The following is a 7,147-nucleotide window of genomic DNA, read 5'->3' as shown; positions in this document are numbered from 1 at the left end:
CAGTTCTTTCTCCCTACCCTAGGTTCACAAACAAGTGAAGAAACAAAAAAATTAGAAACATCTTCACATACCAGTTATCATTTCTGCAAGCCGAGATTACAGCTTTGAGAGTGCGGGAGATATTTCCATCCTCCTGATGGCTGAGCCAAGAGGGAAAAAGGGGAGGGGAACAAAAAACGTCCATCTATGAGGCGAAAGCTCCCGAACGAGAAGCCCCGGGCACAATCCCGCGGCACCAACCCCGGCCCGCAGCGGGGGCCCGGCCACCGCCCTCAGCGGCCCCACCCGCAGCCCCGCGCCCGTTGCTCGGCAGCTGCGAGCCAACCGAGCCTGCCGGGAAGGCGGAGGGGCAGCACCACGGATAGCTCCTATTGGTCGAAGGAGGTGAGGGCGGAGCTCGAGGACGGCCGTCTTCTTCGCTATTGGCGGAGAGAGCCGTCAGTGCGGGGCGGGGGGCGGGGCCTCGCGGCTAGCGGGGTCGCGTTGAACTCCGCGTTAGGGCGGGGGAACGGAGCGAGGGGGCGGCGGCGGTCGAGGGTAAGCGAGCCGCCGGCTGCGAGGAGAGCGGCGCGAGGTAGGGAGCGGCGCGGGGGCCGTCCTCACCTGTCACCGGGCGCTCAGCCCTCCCTCCTCGCGGCCCCCGGGCTCCGGCCGCGGGCGCGGTCCCTCGCGGTAGCGGCCGGGCTGGGGCTGTGCTTTCGTCTAAGGGGACCCTCGTCCGAGGGAGGGCGGCAGGCAGGCAGGCAGGCTGTGCGCGCGGTGCCACCGGCTGTGCGCCGCTGCGCGGACGGATGCCGGCTGCCCTCAGGTAGGTGGGAGGGGGGCGGAGAGGGCAGACCCCGGGAAGGCCGCCTCTGGGCGCGAGGGCTCCCCGCCGCCGTCGCTGCGGCAGGCGGCACCTCGGAGTGGCGCTACGCGAGGGGGGGAGCGGCTGGGGGCTGCGGCTGGGGGCTGCGGCTGGGGGCCGCCTCCGTGCGCGGGGCGGGGGGAGTTGCGAGGGCAGAGCCGCGCGATTTCTTATTTGTATAGCCGCGCTTCTTTTCACAGCAACGTGAATAGCTGTAAAACACATAATTCTACCTAAATTAAGTTGTTTAAATTGGAGATAAACAGATGTCTTAGACCTGCTTCTCTTTTTTTGCTGGAAGAAGTGAAGTCAATCACATTCTCTTACAAACAGGGCCTGGGTGACCCTGTAGACAGCAGGGTGACCACAAACCAGCAATGTGGCCTTGTGGTCAAGAAGGCCAATGGTATCCTGGGATGCATTAAAAAGAATGTGGCCAGCAGGTTGAGTGAGGTGAGTGAGCAAAGTATTATTTACTAACCAGCTAACTGCAGGAGAAGACTCTTAACAGAATAGAAATTTATGTTCTTAACATGCTCCTTTTTGAAGAAAATGGTAGAAAAGACAGAAGTGAGGAATAGAGGATACTTAAACCAACCTGGATCCACTAGAAAACTTCAAAGTAGGGACAGTTACAAAAGCTCAGCTATTCCATTGAGGGAGTAAGCACAAAAAGAAAGACTGAAGCCTTTAGCTAGCAGTTTGTCAGAAAACAGTCTTAAATATGCGCAAGGGTGGAAAGAGACTTCCTATTTCCTTAAATGCAAGCAGATTGAAACAGTTTCTTTTGATTTCTGTATCTATGATTTTCATAAGCAGTTACAAGAACGGTGTTCTCAGATTGGATATTATGAGTAAATGCTTGTGTTGCATTTAAGGAAATAATAAACAGCAACTATTTCTCATCCAAGAAAAAGACAAACACGTAAACTGAATGAGCAGCTTATATACATATATCCCCTAGATATCTGTAGCACTCCCATGGTGTTAGCTTATTAACATTACAGGGATTATTAACATTACATTCTATTTTTTTCTCTCCAAAGCATTCATAGTTGCTTTCATGTTTAAACTTGTGTCTTTCTGTAAGGGTTGATCAGGAAATCACTTTAATTTCTGTATTTTTAAGAATCTAGGCGTTCCTAAAATAGTTGGTGGATTACATGAGCAATGTGGGTAGGAAATAAATGTATTATTACCCTGAATTTGAGATAGATCTGTTCAAGGCTTTCTTCTGTACAGTACTGCAGCCTTCACAAAGCCCTGCTCACAGTATGTATAGTTTGATTACTGCTTTTTTTCTTTATGTATTTTGCATAGTACATAACAGTAATGAAGAATAAGATATAAGATAAACATGTACAGTAGAAATAAAGTGCAATGATTCTTCTTGGACAGATGTGCAACTTCTGAGATGTCTGTAGGACAAATTCCAGCTTTTGAAAAGCATAGCACAGCTAACAGTTCTGTAGAGTGTCTATAAACTCCTCTTTCTGGTTTATTTGGATGTGAATTTTCTGTTTGCTTGTTTTGTTTGTTAGTTGATTACATTCTGTTGCCTGTGACATTAAAGCAAAATCTACATATGTAGATTTGGTAGTGTTAGAGGTTTACCACTAAACTGTGGCATGCTAGTTTAATCTGATGATTCACTTCTGAGAATATAAAAACAGAAGTGAACTTTGCTTTCAGATGAATTATTTAAATTTCTTCCGCTCTTCAAAAACAGAATCAGTTTCACTTATGAAATCAACATGGATGTTTATGTTTCTTACAAAAAAACTTTTATTCTTCTAGTTTTGAACCTGATTTAGCATGAAAAATACTAAGCTGAAACTACTATTTTTGTTAACCACGTTTATGTTAATGGCACTTAAGCAATCCAACCAGGATCAAAGCTCCATTGTAGGAACTGTGCAGATGCATAGCAGTAGACATATCCTGCCCTAAAGAAAAAGCAAAAATAAATAACGTAATGAAATGGAACACAAAGTAATTGGTAAAGTTATAAGAAGCATCATAGGGGGAAAAAAAAAATAGATGGACAAAGAATAAAAAAGAGGTTTGAGACAAAAATAAAAATGTTCTTACTGTCAGATTTCAGAAGTTGTACAAGGAAAAGGAGTAAAAAATTAAATTTATACAACGAGGATGTCCAGAAAATCTAAGAAGTTAATCTTGATTTTACATTGAACAAAAATAGAATGAATAAAAATCCTTAGGTCTCACAAATACGTATGTTATGATCATAAATGCACCATTAAGAGTCTTTCAACATCTTCTTAAGCAATTTATTCATTTTATCTTTAGAGGGTAACAATGTGGAGCAAAAAAGTTTTGCAGTCCTCTGTGATAGAACAAGTGGCAGCAAACCTTTGAGGAGAAAGAGTAAGATGGATGGCCTTAAACAGTTTTTGCTTTTATTAATGGAGCCTGATTTGTTTTCACAGAAATGAGGCAAATAATAAACATACACAGAAAGGAGAGTAGGAGATAGAAGGACAACAAGAAAAAAAAAATGGAGTGTCAAATTTTCTCCCAAATGGACTTGCAAGAGTTGACAGTGACTTACTAGAGCATTAATTTCTTCTTTACAGCTTTATTCAGGTCTAAGACAGAAAAAAAGAACATGCACACGAGTCTTCCAATCCATATTTTCTATGTTATTTAAAGTAATAAGGTTATGTATGGTATTTTATGTTGGTTTCATTTACATTTGCAGGTACTAAAATCTAACAAGTTTCTCAAAACCTGTAACAGAAAAATGCTGAGAAGAATCAAATTTATTGCTCTCTCTCTTCACATACATTGGGCTTATGATCCTCCCACTTCAGTGGCTGCTCTTCCATGTATTACTGAGTGCAATCATGTACAAATATAAGATAAACATTTTCTTTAAAGTATTTATAGTATGTTGCGCTCAAATAAATATTTGAGAAAATAAAGAAATAACCTGACAGCTATTAATCAGAGTTTTATTGCCTTTAATATATGATCCATCCTGATATAGCAATTATTGTTGTTTTAGTAAATGCATTACCTCACTTTTACAGGTTTATTTTCAGCCAGTATATCTATCCTTTTGCTCAACACAACAGAGAACTTTCCAATAGCCAAAAAACATTCTGCCTTTAAATTAAATTAATCTTCTTGGAAATATTACTCTTCCAACTCTCCTGTTCTGTATGTCAGCTACTGCTCAAAGCTGTCTACTGTTCCTCCTGTTAACCATACAGTTATTAAAACTTGGTATATGAATACCTTTTCATCATATTTATCCACAATAAATGAATGAGACTTCTCCCCATAGAATCTTTCTATGAAACTTTCCATCCCTCTGTCTTTCTGCTAAATCTCAAATAATCTGAACTGCAGTTCATTTAGATATTAGACCTCAGGTTCAGATAACATCCTTGAGGTAATAAAATGTTATTGTCTGACAGATCTAAAGTGATATTTTTCCTGTAGAAAATTCCATGGGGCACTTACACTGAAACTGAGAAGTGTTTTTCCTTCTCTTGCTGAGTGAGGGTTTAAATAGGAAATGCATATACACAGAGCAAAACTTGGAAGGTAACATTTCCCATCAGGTCTTTTCAGTATTACAGAGCAAGAAAAAGATTTTTAAGACTTGCATGTGCTGATTAAGGTGATTGAATTTTTTCTACTATTATTTTCCTTTTAGTTTAGCAATAAAGAAATACATTAAAAAAATGCAGTAGGGGAAAGATCTGCCCATGGATTTGTTGTATTTGTGCATATCTAAATAGCAGTACAGGCATCTTGTCATCCCAAGGACACCATGGAGTATTCATATAATATAAAGAGAGATGATGGGGATTTTCTAATAACTAAATTGGAAATCAGAAATGTTACTTTTTTTTTTTTTTTTTTTTTTCCCCAATTTACCAGTTTGCAAGCAATGCCTCCTTTTCCATAAAGACAGCTCTTCAAGAAAGCCCATTTCTAACACTCACAGACCTGTGCAGAACACCGTTTTTCATAGATGACAGACAGTAACTTTACAATAACATCAGCCATTTCTTTCAACACTGTCACAAATACCATTCAACAACAAATAGCATTCAACTAGGCCTCAACTGCCTAATTTCATTGAAGCCTGTATACCTTTCATTCAGTGTTAACATTACTTGAAAAAAAGTGTTTGGACGTTACATTATATTATCCTCAGTTCATCGTGTTGTAGCAGATCTAATCTTTAATGAAAACGAGACATGTAGGAATCCTATTTGAACTTTTCTTTTATCTTCACTCTTATTTCAAAAAGAAAGTTGTTGATTAAACACACCTAGTGACAAACCAACATGTGATTATCATCTATAATAAATGATACTCCTGCTTGCTAGTATAATTGTATTTGCTTTTCTTGTTGCCTTTGCTTGCTTCATCCACACCAGTAGATGTGTTGAGAAAACTGACTGGGAGAAAAGAGGTCATTCCCTGGTCCTGGTTACAAAGACAGCACAGACACAGCCCATGGTGACTGAAAAACAAGGAATAAAAAGGTTCAAGACTGTACTGCAAAAGTGTATTGCAACTGCAGGTTGCTTAAAGAAGTAGAAGCAAAGGGAATGTCCACAGGTTTGAAAAAGTGGCCTGCAACTACACAATATTCATTGTTTCAGAAAGGAGATTTAACGATGCAAAATCTTTGGCAAGAAAACAGTTGTTTTTAGGGATCAAATAGAGAGAGAAATAGTGCTGGGGACCTAGACTCCATTTAGGACATAATACTTGTCTTGTCTCTACACGTGAAAATATTTTAAATTACTAGCTGAGAGATCAGGGGTCCTGAACCATGGTATGTTCATTATTGTTGATTGCATGTACTGTGTCATATCACTTAAAAAATTAAAAACATTAATGGCACTGAAATTTCAAACTGGGTGCACGTACCACTGTGCATAACAACTGACAAGCTATTATCTACGTTGATTAAAACTCTTAGTGCTAGTGTTTTAGCTTCTCCAAAAGCAAGGAATAAACAATTTGAATGTAGGCTTTATCAGTATTTGTACTTGTAATAAAACCAGGAATATTCATAGAATCATAGAATCATAGAATTTTTTTTTGAGTTGGAAGGGACTCTTACAGACCATTGAGTCCAGTTCCCCAGTAATGAACAGGGACACCCACAGAGGTCAGAGACCTCAGAGGCCTGTCCAGCCTGACCATGAATATCTCCCCACTGCCATAATGTTGTCTTGCCCCAGACCTATACAAGACTACAAAGTGAGTCACCAGCTCTGGATTCCTACTTAGGAGGGGTTTGCCATCAAGATAGACAGCAAGTCTCCATGTAACCCTCTCCTCTAGGCATCAGCCCTGGGAAACATGCTGCCAAATATTCTTCAGAAAAGCATCTTAGAGAGGTTTCTGTGAGCAGATGGGGGACATTTGATGAAGCAAACGGATGCTGGGTAAGCAGTAATTCTCACTCAACAACCAGCCTGGGGGCTCCGTTCTTTCTTCATTTCCATTCTTTCTGATGGAAATGTCCTTGAAACTTAACTTTTTCCTACTTTTCCAGTACTTGTTTGATACTTTCTTTTTCTAGTAAGCAAAAATTCTAAGCCCTTGTCCTCCAGTAACTGTCTTTCATTTTCTGATACATTCAAAGATAACCTTTGGAGGCATGCCTTTTTCTGGGAAGCCAAGTTCTAACAGCAGAAAAAAATTTCAAAGGCTGTATGGAGAGCATCAACTACAATGGCAATAATATCACTGACCTTGCTAGAAGGAAGAAATTGGAACCTTCTAATGTGGTAAGAACATAACTTTATCATCATCTAAACTTCTGCTTCTCCTTCTAAGGAAAGTTTGTGAGTGTGTGTGACAGATGTTCTGAAATCATATAATATATAAAACAAAGTTTGTCACATGCCTAAAGATTTCATTATACATACTTTTATGATTTTTTGTTTGTTTGTTTGTTTGTTTGTTTTTAATATCTGGGAACCTGTTTCTGCTGGGATTTAAGTTTCAGCTTTACAGAATTAGCCTTCAGCATCAGATGAATGTTTTTTAAAAGAAAACCAGTAGATCAGTATATACATTTTTGCTTTCATCTTATAGTAACCCAAAACTAGGATGGACAATATTTATTGTTAAATCAATTGCAGTGTGTCAAGGATCTAAATCCTGTTATCTTCCATCCCCACAGAGCAAGTTGCGTGGGTGTGCAAAATCATTAGAAAGGGAAGGCTCAGAGCCATTTTATGGGAGCTCCGTAAAGCATCAAGATACTAAACTTTGAAACTGTTATTTAGCTTATTAACA

General features: G+C 40.1%; 1 long non-coding RNA gene across 2 annotated transcripts; it reads left to right on the top strand.

The window, feature by feature from the left end:
• Positions 1–441: 441 nt before the first annotated feature.
• LOC149915695 (uncharacterized) lies at positions 442–6,609 on the top strand. Of its 2 annotated transcripts, none has more exons than XR_016471645.1 (3): positions 442–574; positions 1,181–1,300; positions 6,489–6,609. It is a non-coding gene; the product is annotated as an uncharacterized LOC149915695 (long non-coding RNA). The 2 variants fall into 2 exon arrangements; XR_016471646.1 differs by lacking the exon at positions 6,489–6,609 and adding an exon at positions 3,570–3,690.
• The last annotated feature ends 538 nt before the right edge of the window (positions 6,610–7,147 follow it).

Source organism: Phasianus colchicus, chromosome 16 (assembly GCF_987193195.1).
Source record: "Phasianus colchicus chromosome 16, bPhaCol1.hap1.1, whole genome shotgun sequence".
In the NCBI taxonomy this organism is placed as follows: Eukaryota; Metazoa; Chordata; class Aves; order Galliformes; family Phasianidae; genus Phasianus; species Phasianus colchicus.
The sequence above is the reverse complement of the archived record's forward strand: the minus strand, read 5'-3'. Positions and strand labels throughout refer to the sequence as shown.